General features: G+C 40.8%; 2 long non-coding RNA genes across 2 annotated transcripts; both read left to right on the plus strand.

Moving 5' to 3' along the window:
- The first annotated feature begins 2600 nt into the window (after positions 1-2600).
- On the plus strand, positions 2601-4940 carry LOC311051115. The gene is made up of 4 exons (XR_014601377.1): positions 2601-2737; positions 3324-3395; positions 3584-3710; positions 4822-4940. It is a non-coding gene; the product is annotated as an uncharacterized lncRNA (long non-coding RNA).
- Positions 4941-7385: 2445 nt separating this feature from the next.
- Positions 7386-11951, plus strand: LOC311050326. The gene is made up of 3 exons (XR_014601287.1): positions 7386-7501; positions 8046-8195; positions 11844-11951. It is a non-coding gene; the product is annotated as an uncharacterized lncRNA (long non-coding RNA).
- Positions 11952-13383: the final 1432 nt, after the last annotated feature.

Below are 13383 nucleotides of genomic sequence, written 5' to 3' on the forward strand. Positions count from 1 at the left end.
TTTTTTTTTTTTTTTTTTTTCATCCCATGCTTTTGTACCCCCAAAACTATTTTCTTTTTTTTGGGGGTGGGGGGGGGGTCCTGCGCTGTCCATCATGACATCTATGTCATTCTTTCTTGTTTAATACTGTATGCTGTACTGCTGTTTTACTTATCCTTATCCTTCACAGGCTACTACTGTTCAGAAAGAGCCACGACCCCCATGCCGTCAGATGGTGTGACGGGGGACAAATGTCCAGTGGGACACTACTGCCCCCCAGGCTCAGCCTCTCCTGTCCCATGTCCTGACGGGCAGCACTCTAACGTCACAGGTACCACACACCATGTCCTGACGGGCAGCACTCTAACATCACAGGTACCACACACCATGTCCTGACGGGCAACACTCTAACATCACAGGTACCACACACCATGTCCTGACGGGCAGCACTCTAACATCACAGGTACCACACACCATGTCCTGACGGGCAGCACTCTAACGTCACAGGTACCACACACCATGTCCTGACGGGCAGCACTCTAACATCACAGGTACCACACACCATGTCCTGACGGGCAGCACTCTAACGTCACAGGTACCACACACCATGTCCTGACGGGCAGCACTCTAACATCACAGGTACCACACACCATGTCCTGACGGGCAGCACTCTAACGTCACAGGTACCACACACCATGTCCTGACGGGCAGCACTGTAACACAATGGTTCTCAAACTGGGGTCCGGGGACCCCCAGGGGTCCTTGGGGGGTTTCTAAGGGGTCCCCAGCAAAAGTAGTTAATGTAGCATAACACAAATCTTTGCTTCTGGGGGTCCCTGGCACAACATTATTTTCAGACGGGAGTCCGGGGCCAAATATTTATCAATTTGGGGGTCCTTGACATGAAAAAGTTTGAGAACCACTGCTCTAACATCACAGTGTACCACACACCATGTCCTGACGGGCAACATTCTAACGTCACAGTACCACACTCCATGACCTACTTAGGTAATTGTATGGTGAAAGGTCAAAGTTCAGTGAAATGCATGTTGAGTCAGTGGTCCCCAAACGTTTTCGTGTCAGGGACCCATTGGTATGTATTTGGCCGTGGACCCCCATCTGACAAAAGTTTTTGCCAGGGACCCCCAGAAGAGAAAATGTATGTTAAAATGTTTTTCGTAACATTCTCGGTATTTTTCAAATATTTACAAAAATAGATGTACAAGCCTGCAGCCCGGCACAAAGTGACGTGCAGTGAGCTTGTATATCTGCTATTTATGAATAGCCAACATATAAATGGAATAAAGTCATTGGGATGCTATATTAACTACTTTTGCCGGGGACCCCCTGCTGTAACCCCGTCAAGGACCCCTGAGGGTCCCCGGACCCCAATTTGAGAACCACTGTACTGTAGATGAAGTGAGATTTCTCCAATTTGGTGCAGTAAAATGTGTGTTACCATATGTGTACCAGTGATAGAATACAACCTTCTCACATGGTTTGAAAAGAAAAAGTCAACTGACTTACTGAGGCATTTGTTTGGTGAAAGGTAGTCGTGTATGTGATGATGAGTTGTGCATGTGAAAATATCATATATCATAAAAGTGGTATCTCCCAACCTGAAAATGAATGTTCTGTTTATTAATGAGCCGAAGAGATGGGGAGACCCATGTTACTGAAAAATAACTCTATATAGTAGGGATGTCCGATATTATCGACCTCCCGATATTATCGGCCGATATTAGCATAAAAATTGATATCGGGAAAATATCGGTATCGGTTTTTGAAAAAAAAAAAAAAAAAATTTTTTTTTTTTTTTTTTTTTGCTTTATAAATAAGTTACAGGAGTTCTTACTGTATATGGTGTGTGTGATATGAAATTTGAGCTTACCCTAATCACAATAATCCCCGCATATATCGGTATCGGTTGATATCGGTATCGGTAATTAAGAGTTGGACAATATCGGTATATCGGTTATCGGTAAAAAAGCCAATATCGGACAACCCTACTATATAGCAATAGATAGATACTGTAGATAGATAGATAGATACTTAATCCCAGAGGGGAAATTCAGATATCCCATAGCTCATATAGGCATACAGCAAGGTTAGTTAATACAAACACATCACAAAAAGAGGGGGCACAGGTTAAAACTGAGAGAAGACAAATATAAAAGATATATTATGAATAAGGATAAAACACATGGTGTCACTGGGAATGATAATAATAATAATCCTTTGTCATTGCACATAGACCCATAAAAAACTAAAACTAAGACCATTAGTCCAGTTCATAGGCCTAGCGGCTGGTCAGGGAGTTGAAGAGCCTAATTGCTGTTGTGACAAAAGCGTTCCTAAACCATTCATTCTTGCAGGGTAACGAATGGAACAGATCCCTACGACTGCTTTTCCGGCCTGCCAAAATGTTCTGGAGGGAATGACTCACATTATGGCCAATGATTACTATCGGAATATAGAGCTATTTAATACTTACTTTAACTTAAATAGAATAAACTTACACCCCCTTTAAGTGCATGTATTAGCAAAACGTTTCATTGTTTTACCAACCCAGGGGCAGAGGAGTGTGAGGAGTGTCGTCCAGGGACCTACTGTCTTTCGGGGGAAGGGGTGCAGCTGTGTCCGGCAGGACACTACTGTCTGGGGGGCAGTGAGGAGGGAATCCTGCCCTGTCCCCCTGGCACATACAGCCCTGAGCGCGCCCTCAGCCAAGTGGAGCAGTGCCTCATATGTCCAGCAGGTGAGAGCATTGCCACATACATTTTTCACTGCATCCCATGGTGTTGTCAGATGCAGGGAATTCTGATTTGGATGAATTAACTGCTACTGATTAAATCAATGTATAGAAACGGGTGTAAAGGAATCCTATGGTTTGGATCAATTAACTTGCACCTGATTTCACCTCAGGGATGAATAAAGTTTTTATCCAAAGTAGGAATTATAGGCACATTCAACTACCAGTTTAAGAACATGAACCCTAGCGTCACTATTCTGGCATGAACATTCAATGTGTTTTATGGTGTGGATCTTGTAGACCGGCTAGTTTGGGTAAAGCGATTTGTTGTAGAGGGGGGAAAAAAGGAGCGGACCAAATATAGAGCCCTGAGGGACACCGGTCAACTAATCATATAGGGTTTAAGTGGTTAAAGGTTCTGTTGTCAAATATGTTTGACTAGGGTTCATGCCATTCACTCTGATCTTGCATCTTGTACTGTAAATAGCTCCGGATAAGAGCGTCTGCTACAGTAAATGCCCGAATTCTATTTGCTATAAATGTTTTGTTTGTTGTTCCTGAATGTTGTCATGAAGTTGAATTGGTCCCACAGGCTTGTACTGTGAGGAGTGGGGTTTGTATGAACCCACTGGGCCCTGTCAGGCCGGCTACTTCTGCTTAGCAGGTACTGTCAAATATACATGCATCATACATTACTATCATTATTATGATGACATTTCATACCAGCGCAGTCGCTGGCTTTTATATCAAGAGTGCACGTTAAACTCTCTCTGAAAGTGTAACTTTAATTAACAAAATGAATAGACGTATCTGTGTAGGGCAGCATAGCTGAATGAATTAATCTTGTCAAAGGTATAAACTTCCGGAATCCAGATGGAAACTTCAGCACAGGAGTGGGAGGGGCGTGCCCACAGGGGCGGTACTGTCCTGAGGGCACCAGTCTACCTGTGCCCTGTCCACTGGGCACCTACTCCAACAGGTTGGGCAAACACACTTCTTAAAACCAATGATGATGGATGCTTTCTTGTTTAGTTTTTTTTTTTAAATAATGTTTTACATTGTAGCTCTTCAGAGGCGAGCCATCTAAAACAGTGGTTCTCAAACTTTTTCAAGTCAAGGACCCCCACATTGATGTGTATTTGGCCGCAGACCCCCATTTGAAAATGTTTTTGTGCCAGGGACCCACAAAAGAGAAGATCTGTCTTTTTATCCCATTTAGACATGAGGCCGATTTTAAAAACGCCCTCTAAATCCTGACCTAAGTTATTTGACCTAATATTTATTTAAATATTTATTCAAAAATAACCAAAAAAAGGGATTCCTGGCTTGAAAGGTATACCGTTACGTAATGGGGTTCCAGGTCTAAATGGGTTATTAACAATGTTCCAAACATTTTCAATATTTTCAAAAATAGCAGATATACAAGCAATTCTCCTAGTTGAAATGTAAAATGATGTGCCTGTGTGCGTGCCGTGCATGTACTGTATGTGCTCTTTGTGCATGTCTGTTTGTCTGTGTTCATTTAATATATGATAATATATTCATGCTTGTTGTGTCTGTGTGGGTGTATATAGCAGTAGTGGAAGAAATACTCAATATTACTTACGTAAAAGTATCAATACTGCAATGTAGAAATACTCTGTTACAAGTAAAAAGTCTGGAATTCCAAATTTACTTGAGAAAAAGTACAAAAGTGCTTTTCAAATGTAAGTTATCAAATGTATAAAATGTAAAAATCTTTTGAAAATGGCAGATCTACAAGGTCACAATGCGTCGCATTGTGAGCTTGTAGATCGGATTTTCAAATGGCTGAAATGGATAGGGCTGAAGTGGTTGATGTATGTTTTGTAATAATAATCAAATTCTATAAAATAACTAGTAACTAAAGTTGTCAAATAGTTGTAGTATTATTTTCCTCTGAGATGTAGTGGAGTAGAAGTAAAAGTATTGAAAATTGGAAATACTCCGGTACAGTAAAAGTAACTCAAAATTGTAGTTAAGTACAATACTTGAGCGCTGGTACTCAGTTACTTTCCACCACGGAGGATAATATATTCATGCTTGTTGTGCCCATGTGGGCGTGTATATAGTGTGTATCTAACAGAGGTGGGCGGCTGCATCTGGTGCCCGGCGGGACAGTTCTGTGGTTCTGTGGGTCTGACCCGTCCGTCTGGACCCTGTCAGGAAGGATTCTACTGCCCTGGAGGAGACGCTGCAGCCACCGGTACGCTACACACTGTCTGGAACACACACTGACTCACCACTTGAAACCCATTCACCCATTGAGACCAGGAACGCATCTGCGTCATTTTAGATTTCTTTGGCTGTTCAAAAAATAGCGAGAACACCGAGCGCCGCGCAAAAAAAATGGTGAACATTTGAAACTCAAATATTTGCTTCTGGAGGTCCCTGGAACAAAATATTTTACAAATGTTAGCTAAAATATATATTGAAAGATTTGCACAAATCTTCAAGATTTTTCAAAAATAGCAGATCTACAAGCTCATAGCGCGGCACTCCGCCGCGCTATGAGCTTGTAGATCTGCTATTTTTGAATAGCCAAAGACATCCAATAGGTTAAAACCCATTAAGACCTGAGGCTGATTCTACTTAATGTCCTCTAAATCCTAAGTTTTCTGAAAAAAACGTATGTTTCTATATCAGTGGTGGTCAAAACTTTTTCATGTCAAGGACCACCCAAAATTATATATGTGTGGCCGTGGACCCCCATCTCAAAATATTTTTGTTCCAGGGAACTCCAGAAGCAAAGATTTGAGTTGAAAATGTTTTATTTGAAAAAATATATATATTCAAAGATTTGCACACATTTTCATGATTTTTCAAAAATAGCAGATCTACAAGCTCATAGTAGAGCTATGAAGTGACGCACTATGAGCTTGTATATCTGCTATTTTTGAATAGCCAAAGTATAAGATAATGGTGAACCATTTTATATATATATATATATATATATATATATATATATAGCTAAAATCTAAAATGACAGATGCTTTACCGGTTTTAATGGGTCAAGACCTATATCCATCGTACGCCGGATATCAAAAGTAGCCGATCTGCTATATTCGCTATTTTGAACATATTGGAAAGTTATTCGAAAGGGAATTTCGAAAATTGATGTTTGAACATTTTCATCCATAAAGACATGCCCAAAATAGGAATGGCAGGTTAAAAAAACCTTTTAACTTATTTTATTAAAACGCTTTGGTTGTAGTGTAAGGAGGAAAAAATAAGAAAAATCAGTTTCCCTTCATTTATTCATGATTTCATATTAAACAATAATGAGTTAATTAATACTTTCAAGACTTTGGCCCAAAGAAACATGCTGATATGAAATGATGCAATATGGCAATTCTTATGAATAAGCTCACCAGAGAGCTGCTCTGGGTGTTCGGTACATTTGATTACTGAATTAAGTAGGATTTATCACATTTTAAAAGATTTGCATCCATAATGTCATTGAAAGTGTGTGTGTTTTTTAGTGGTGAAAGAAGTTCTCACATTTTACCACAAGCGAACGCAGCTTGACTTTCAGCCACACTGTAGTAGTGCACTCTGGCGCACTCTGGCGGCTGCACACAGGTAGTGCAGCTGCTATATTTCATTCACGGAGTTTCGAGTCACATGGGGGCGTGAGCCAATGAGGGCGTGAGTCACATGGGGGCCCGGCTGCACACATAGACAGGTTTCCTGTTAGTAAACATTGAGAGGAATATGACCGCGCAGCTGCGGGGGGAAGCCTATGGGTGCGTTTGGAAATTACGCACCGGAGCACACTCGCCTATTAGTTTGTATTGGCCAGTGCGCTCACTGCCGCTCAGGGCTGTATTTTCGAACGCGCCTTCCACCCCCAGGCATGCGCAGATTGCGCATTCTGCTCTGTGATGACGTCGCTCGGAAACCCGTCTATACTGCACACACACAGACAGAGCCACAAGCCGAGCCGAGTTTCATAGTAGGCTCCACTTGGGCGCCTCCTTCCGCGTTCGCAACAATGTAGAAATACTCTGTTACAAGTAAACGCCTGGTAATCAAAATTGACTTGAGTAAAAGTGCAAAGGTATTGGCATCAAAATGTACTTAAAATAACAAAACGTAAAAGTACTCATTATGCAGAAAAGTTCAATGCAGATCAAGTTTTCAAAATGTATAAAAATGTTTTGAAAATAGCTGATCTACAAGCTCACAATGCGTCGCATTGCGACAGCTTGTGAGCTTGTAGATCGTCTATTTTCAAAAAGCCAAAGTACAGGGCTGGGTTTATGAATGTTTTGTAATAATAATCAAAATCTACAAAGTAACTAGTACATATTTTTCTTTTTAATTTGTATTGCTACTCGTTTATATGATGTTTTTGCATAGTATTGTATATTTGTCTGTAATTAAATGTTTCGATGAATTGAATACACATGGACCCCAATGGAAACCAGCCATAGTGCTGTCTTGGGTTTTAATCCTTTTAACAGACCTTGTATAGAACTGTACTTTCAAACCGTTAATAAAATATTCAATCAATCATTCAAAGTAACTTTCCTCCTCCTCATGCAGGCTCAGAGGGGGCAGGAAGGATGTGTCTAGCGGCTCATTACTGTCCGGGTGGCAGTGCCAGCTCGGTGCCATGCCCAGCGGGAACCTATGCCAACCTGCCAGGCCAGACACACTGCTCCCACTGCCCAGCTGGACACTACTGTCCTGAGAACACTGGCAACTTCACCCAGTTCCCATGCCCACCTGGACACTACTGCCTCGATGGTACGCCACCAGTCCAGGGCTCCCCAAACCTTTCCATGTCAAGGATCCATAAGTAGCCTTAGCATCAGGCTGCACCCCCCGAAAATAGCAACAAAAAAATAGCCCATCTACAAGTTTGATCTATGAGCTTGCAATTGTTTTTACAAAATGACATGCCCAAAATAGAGGTGCCAGATTGGAAGTGGTTAAACTGGCACAATTTTCTGAATTAAAATTACTTTTTATTTTATTTTATTTGTTCATAGTTTCATAGTTTTTTATGATGAGCTTGTAGATCTGCTATTTTCAAAAGATTTTTTACATTTTATACATTTGAAAACTGAAACGGGACATTCTGCATAAGGAGTACTTTCTACTTTTGGTACTTTATTTTGATACCAATACTTTTGTGCTTTTTCTCAAGTAAATTTAGAATTCTGGACTTTTACTTGTAACAGAGTACTTCTGCATTGCAGTATTGATACTTTTACTTAAGTAAAACATTTGAGTACTTTTTCCACCACTGATAATAAGTGTGATTAGCATATTGTTTTTTGCATTACAGGCACCAAACATGCCACCCAGTTCCCGTGTCCTCGTGGGTATTACAACCCTGAACCCATGACCCAGAGCCTAGACAGCTGCCTGCCCTGTCCGCCTGGACACTACTGTGAGAAGGAGAGACTGGCCAGCGTCTCGGGAAAATGCAAAGCCGGTGTGTTGTTGTAATAACCTTATGCTGTTCAGTGTATTCTATAACTTAGACCAGTGGTTTTCAACCTTTTTCATGCTAAGGACCCCTAAAGTTAAATACATTAGGCCGCGGACCCCCATCTGAAAATGTTTTTTTTCAGGAAGAGAAGATTTGTGTTAAAAAAAAATGCAAAATTCTTCAAAAATAGCAGATCTACAAGCTGTGAGCTTGTACATCTGCTATTTTTGAATAGCCAACGTATGCAATATGGATAAAGGGGTGAAAATGTATTAACACCTTTTGCTGGGGACCCCCTGGAACCCCCTCAAGGACCACTGGTTGAGAACCACTGACTTAGACATTCCATTCATAATTCACATTCAGTCATTATGTTCCTGGGGGTAGTTTACCGTATCTTTGATTATATGTCACTTGACAGACAATAATTGGTGAATACAGTCAGGACAGCTCTCATCAAAGTTAAGCGCCACTCTCGTCAACGCAAAAATGTTGTATTAGCAGCTTCAACGATGTAATTAATGTGTCATTTATGTATGCCATCTACTGCAGCATGCAGCATGAGAGAGAGTATTAGGAGGCTTAAAAAAAAGGCTCCTAATGCCTATGATTAGTGTGTGAATCAGCGTACTGCTTTCTGTCAGTTGTGCCTGGTTTATACTTGGCTGTCCCACCTACTAACAAGCTCACAACACGTTGCCGATCCAATGCATTGTGAGCTTGTAGGTCTGCCGTTTTTTGGCGAGTATAAATGGATACAGGAAAGGTGGGCAGATCTGGACACCTTGATGTAAAATTGCCTATTTTGTCCAAAATGTAAAAAAAATGGTCTTAAGTAATGTAAAGTACATGATGTGAACATGCACGGTACATCATTATCAGACTTAATGTTAGCCTTCAACTTCTTGTTTATGCCCTCAAAATGATGGATATACCGGTTTTGTAGCAGTTTGTAGCAATTGTAGAAATATTAGACCTTAATTGTCGAATGTTTAAGCATGTTCTAATCAAGGGGCCAGCTTGAGATTTTTACATTGACTCCAATACGGAAGAGACAGTTCATATGAATGGCCTGTAGTTTCGCTGTTTTACCCCTGCAGGTGTCAGAAAGAATTTATTTTAACGCAAGCGGATGGGTTTTTGACAAACTTTCAGAGGTGGGGACTTGGACTCGAGACTCGACTTGACTTGAAGTCCCGATTTTGATGACTTGAGACTTGCTTGACCAAATCAAAAATAGACTTGGACTTGCTTGGGACTTGAATGCCAAAGACTTGAGACTTGACTTGACTTGAACACTAAAGACTTGAGACTTGACTTGACTTGAGCCCTCGTGACTTGAAAATTCAAGTCTTTTCAAGTCACCTTCAAGTCACTTTCAAGTCACTTAAGCAAGCCAAAAATGTTTAAAAAAGTGTGCATCAACTATAATGTTATTAGTCAGAAATCCCGGCCGTCAGTGACACCTAGTGTAGTGTTGCCAAAGCTGCTTATTTACCCTAACCTTTGGACAAAATTTGGTTTGTTTTTGGCTTGTTTTTGGAAGTCGGTTTGCTTGTTTCTCTCCCGATACTTGGCAACACTGGCCCACATGTTGCACGTTACCAAACAAACAACACACCGGCTTCACTCCTGCCGTCGCTGCTGGAACTGAAGCCAGGTGGAATAAAATGTCAACTCCAGCAGTTATAGCTTTCGGTTTTAAAGATAGACAAGACGAGAAAAGCAGTATGCAAGGCAAGACCTATACTTCACATTAACATTACTGCGTGCTAAGTGCAAACTATAACCAGTGGTGGAAAGTAACTAAGTACATTTATTCAAGTACTTTACTTAAGTACAATTTTGACTTATTTTTTACTTTACTGAAGTATTTGCAATTTTCAGTACTTTTACTTCTACATTATTTAGCAGACGCTTTTACCCAAAGCGACTTACAGTAAGTGCATTCAACATAGGTAGGGAACGAAACTACTAATCACCAGAAGTCTTAAGTGCATTTTCTGCAAAAACAAGCAACCAAGAGTATACCTAGCGCTAAGGTAAAAGTGCAATATATCAGCTACCTACTTCTACTCAACTACATATGAGAGGCAGATATTAGCCTACTTTTACTCCACTACAATTATTTGAAAATTTTAGGTACCAATTACTTTGTAGATTTTGGTTATTAATACAAAACATACATTGACCACTTCAGCGCTATATACATTTCCTCTTCTACCCCGGATTTGAATTATCACCATCGTGATAATAGAGCCTGCCTGCTTGATCAGAGGATACACTGAATTTGTGTCAGATCCTGTGTCTAGGTGAGACATGGCCTTTGACATTATCTAAATGTCTCAATAGAAGAGCAGGGAGACAAAATACAACCACCCTGATTGTATAAGTTATATTGTAGTAACATACTCTACCATACAGATTGTACAAAATTACATTATATTCATTAAAAAGGGCCCTTTTAAACCCTGTCCTCAAGGAGGATATTAAAAGTACAGTATCTGCGTTCTGTTGGCCTGGAAGAACCCATGTTTTAAAACAAATGCAAATTGTGAAAAATGCTCATGATGTATGTAAATCTTTACATATCTTGAATTAACATTTTGACTTGTTTGGGACTCGAAACAAAAGGTTAGGACTTGTTTGGGACTCGAAAAAAAAGGTTAGGACTTGTTTGGGACTTGAAACAAAAGGTTAGGACTTGTGTGGGACTCGAACCAAAATGCTAAGGACTTGTGTGGGACTCGAAACAAAAAGCTGAGGACTTGGACTTGACTTGGGACTTGGCTGTGTTGACTTGGACTTGACTCGGGACTTGAGAGCAAAGACTTGAGACTCGACTTGGACTTGCAACATAGGGACTTGGTCCCACCTCTGCAAACTTTAGACTAGATTTTCTTACCTTAATAAAAATGGTCATAAATTCTACATGCTTCCAGTCGCTAGTTTAAAGTCTCCTTTCAATCATCATGATATGCGTTTTGCTAAATTATGGTCCCATTTATTCTAAAATTGACGATAAAGTAGGCTATTCTCTAAGAGGGGCGGGATGATTTGATTGACAAGCTACACAACCAAAAGCATTCATTCCCCGCCCCCGCTCTTGATTGACAAGCTACCCAACCAATAGCATTCTTTGGGGATTGTTTTCCGGTTCCTGTTATTCCCCGCCCCCGCTCTTGATTGACAAGCTACCCAACCAATAGCATTCTTTGGGGATTGTTTTCCGGTTCCTGTTCCCGACGTGCTTTTAGGCTTATATTAGAGATGGCGGATTTCAAATTCCTGAACAATCGGCTTAATTTTCGATCGGTAGAAACCAGCGGTCTGGCTTTGTCCATCTCTTTTATACAGTCTATGGTTCTAATCATGTATACTTTACCTTTCTGAAAAACATTTTCCAAATATATATTTTTTTGACATTAAGGAAAAAATAGCCAATTTAACACTGAGGTGCCCACTCCTCCTTGGTGCCAACCCATCATGTTACCGTATAAATTGGGCATTAGAGCGTGACTGTTGTGGCATGCCTGAACCCACACAACGCTCAATTAAAGCCTCAGTCTTGAGTCCAAAGTGTCATCTCCTCCACGCGCCTTACTGTATAATTGCCCTTTCCTCCCCCACCAATCTTTGTGCCTCTCTCAGGGTGGTTTTGTGTGTCGGCGGCGTGGACCTCCCAGCCCTTCGACCTGGACAACTACACCAACGCCAACTGCCTGTGCCCTGCCACCTCCACTGGGGGCCGCTGTCAGGAAGGCTTCTATTGCCCGTCGGGCAGCTCTGAGCCTCTGCCCTGTCCCCCTGGAACCTTCTGCAACACATCTGGTGTTTGGAGCTTTAATATAGTCAAACATTGTTTTAACCTCCCCGCAATTCTATCAGCTATTTGGTTTATAGCTGGTGGCACTAGCGAATGCAGTCAATTTAGTACATTTCTTATCTTAATGCCAGCGCTGTGACCAATACATAGAAAACAATAGGACAAGATTGTCGCTGTTGGGTGGAAACCTTGTATGTCTAAAACTGTTACTTTTCAGGACATGGAAAAAAGAACCTGGGTTCCATGTAGTTATATTTTAATCACAAGCTTGTTAATACTATTTATGAAACCCATAGACACACTTAACTACTTTAACTTTCACAAACAAAATGACGCCTTGTATGCTTGTAGATCTGCTATTTTTGTTACCTTTGTGTACGGCATTAATTTAGTTGAAATATGGAGGTGCAAGGTTTCTACCCAACAATGAACAATGAAGTGCTGTGACCAATATAACAATACAATAGGATAATATGATAAATATGCAGTAGACAATAACAGTGCTGTGTCCTTGTGTTCTCCTCCAGGCTTGGCTCTGCCTATGGGCCCCTGCTCCCCTGGGTACTTCTGTATAGAAGGAGCCACTGACCCCAGACCCGGCGATGGAGACACAGGCAGCATCTGTCCCCCAGGGACATACTGTGGTATGACTTTGTTTTTCCCTCCAGCTGAGCCGATGCCATACGGTGGTTAAATATAAAAAGGTCAATTTATGCTTGGAGTGACAAGTGGTCGAGCTAGTATACGTGTGACACTACTGCAGTGGTGGAAAAAGTAAAAGTACCAATACTGCACTATAAAAATACTCTGTTACAAGTAAAGGTCTAGAATTCAAAATTTACTTGAGTAAAAGTGCAAAAGTATTGGCATCAAAATGTACTTAAAGTACTAAATATTTTCAAATAGCAGATCTACAAGCTCACAACGCGTCGCAATGCGACACGTTGTGAGCTTGTAGATCGGCTATTTTCAAATAGCTTAAGTATAAAATAGGGCTTTTATAGTTTTAAGTTTTCAGTTTTAAGTTTTCAAATAATTGTAGTGGAATAAAAGTACAATATTTGCCTCCGAGATGTAGTGGAGTAGAAGTAAAAGTATTGGAAATTGGAAATACTCAAGTAAAGTACAAATACCTCAAAATTGTACTCAAGTACAGTACTTAAGTAAATGTACTTAGTTACTTTCCACCACTGCACTACTGTACGTGTTTGACTACAGAATGTTCTCAGATTTGAGCATTCATACTTTCTGCGACTTGCCGACAGCCTCCTTGCCAGAATATGTAAACAAGGAAGTGAATGTGGTCTTGTGCATTACCTCATCTCCCCAACCAACCAGATTGTACGCAACATTTCATTAACACTC

Source organism: Gymnoscopelus microlampas, assembly GCF_963454915.1.
Source record: "Gymnoscopelus microlampas genome assembly, chromosome: 8".
In the NCBI taxonomy this organism is placed as follows: Eukaryota; Metazoa; Chordata; class Actinopteri; order Myctophiformes; family Myctophidae; genus Gymnoscopelus; species Gymnoscopelus microlampas.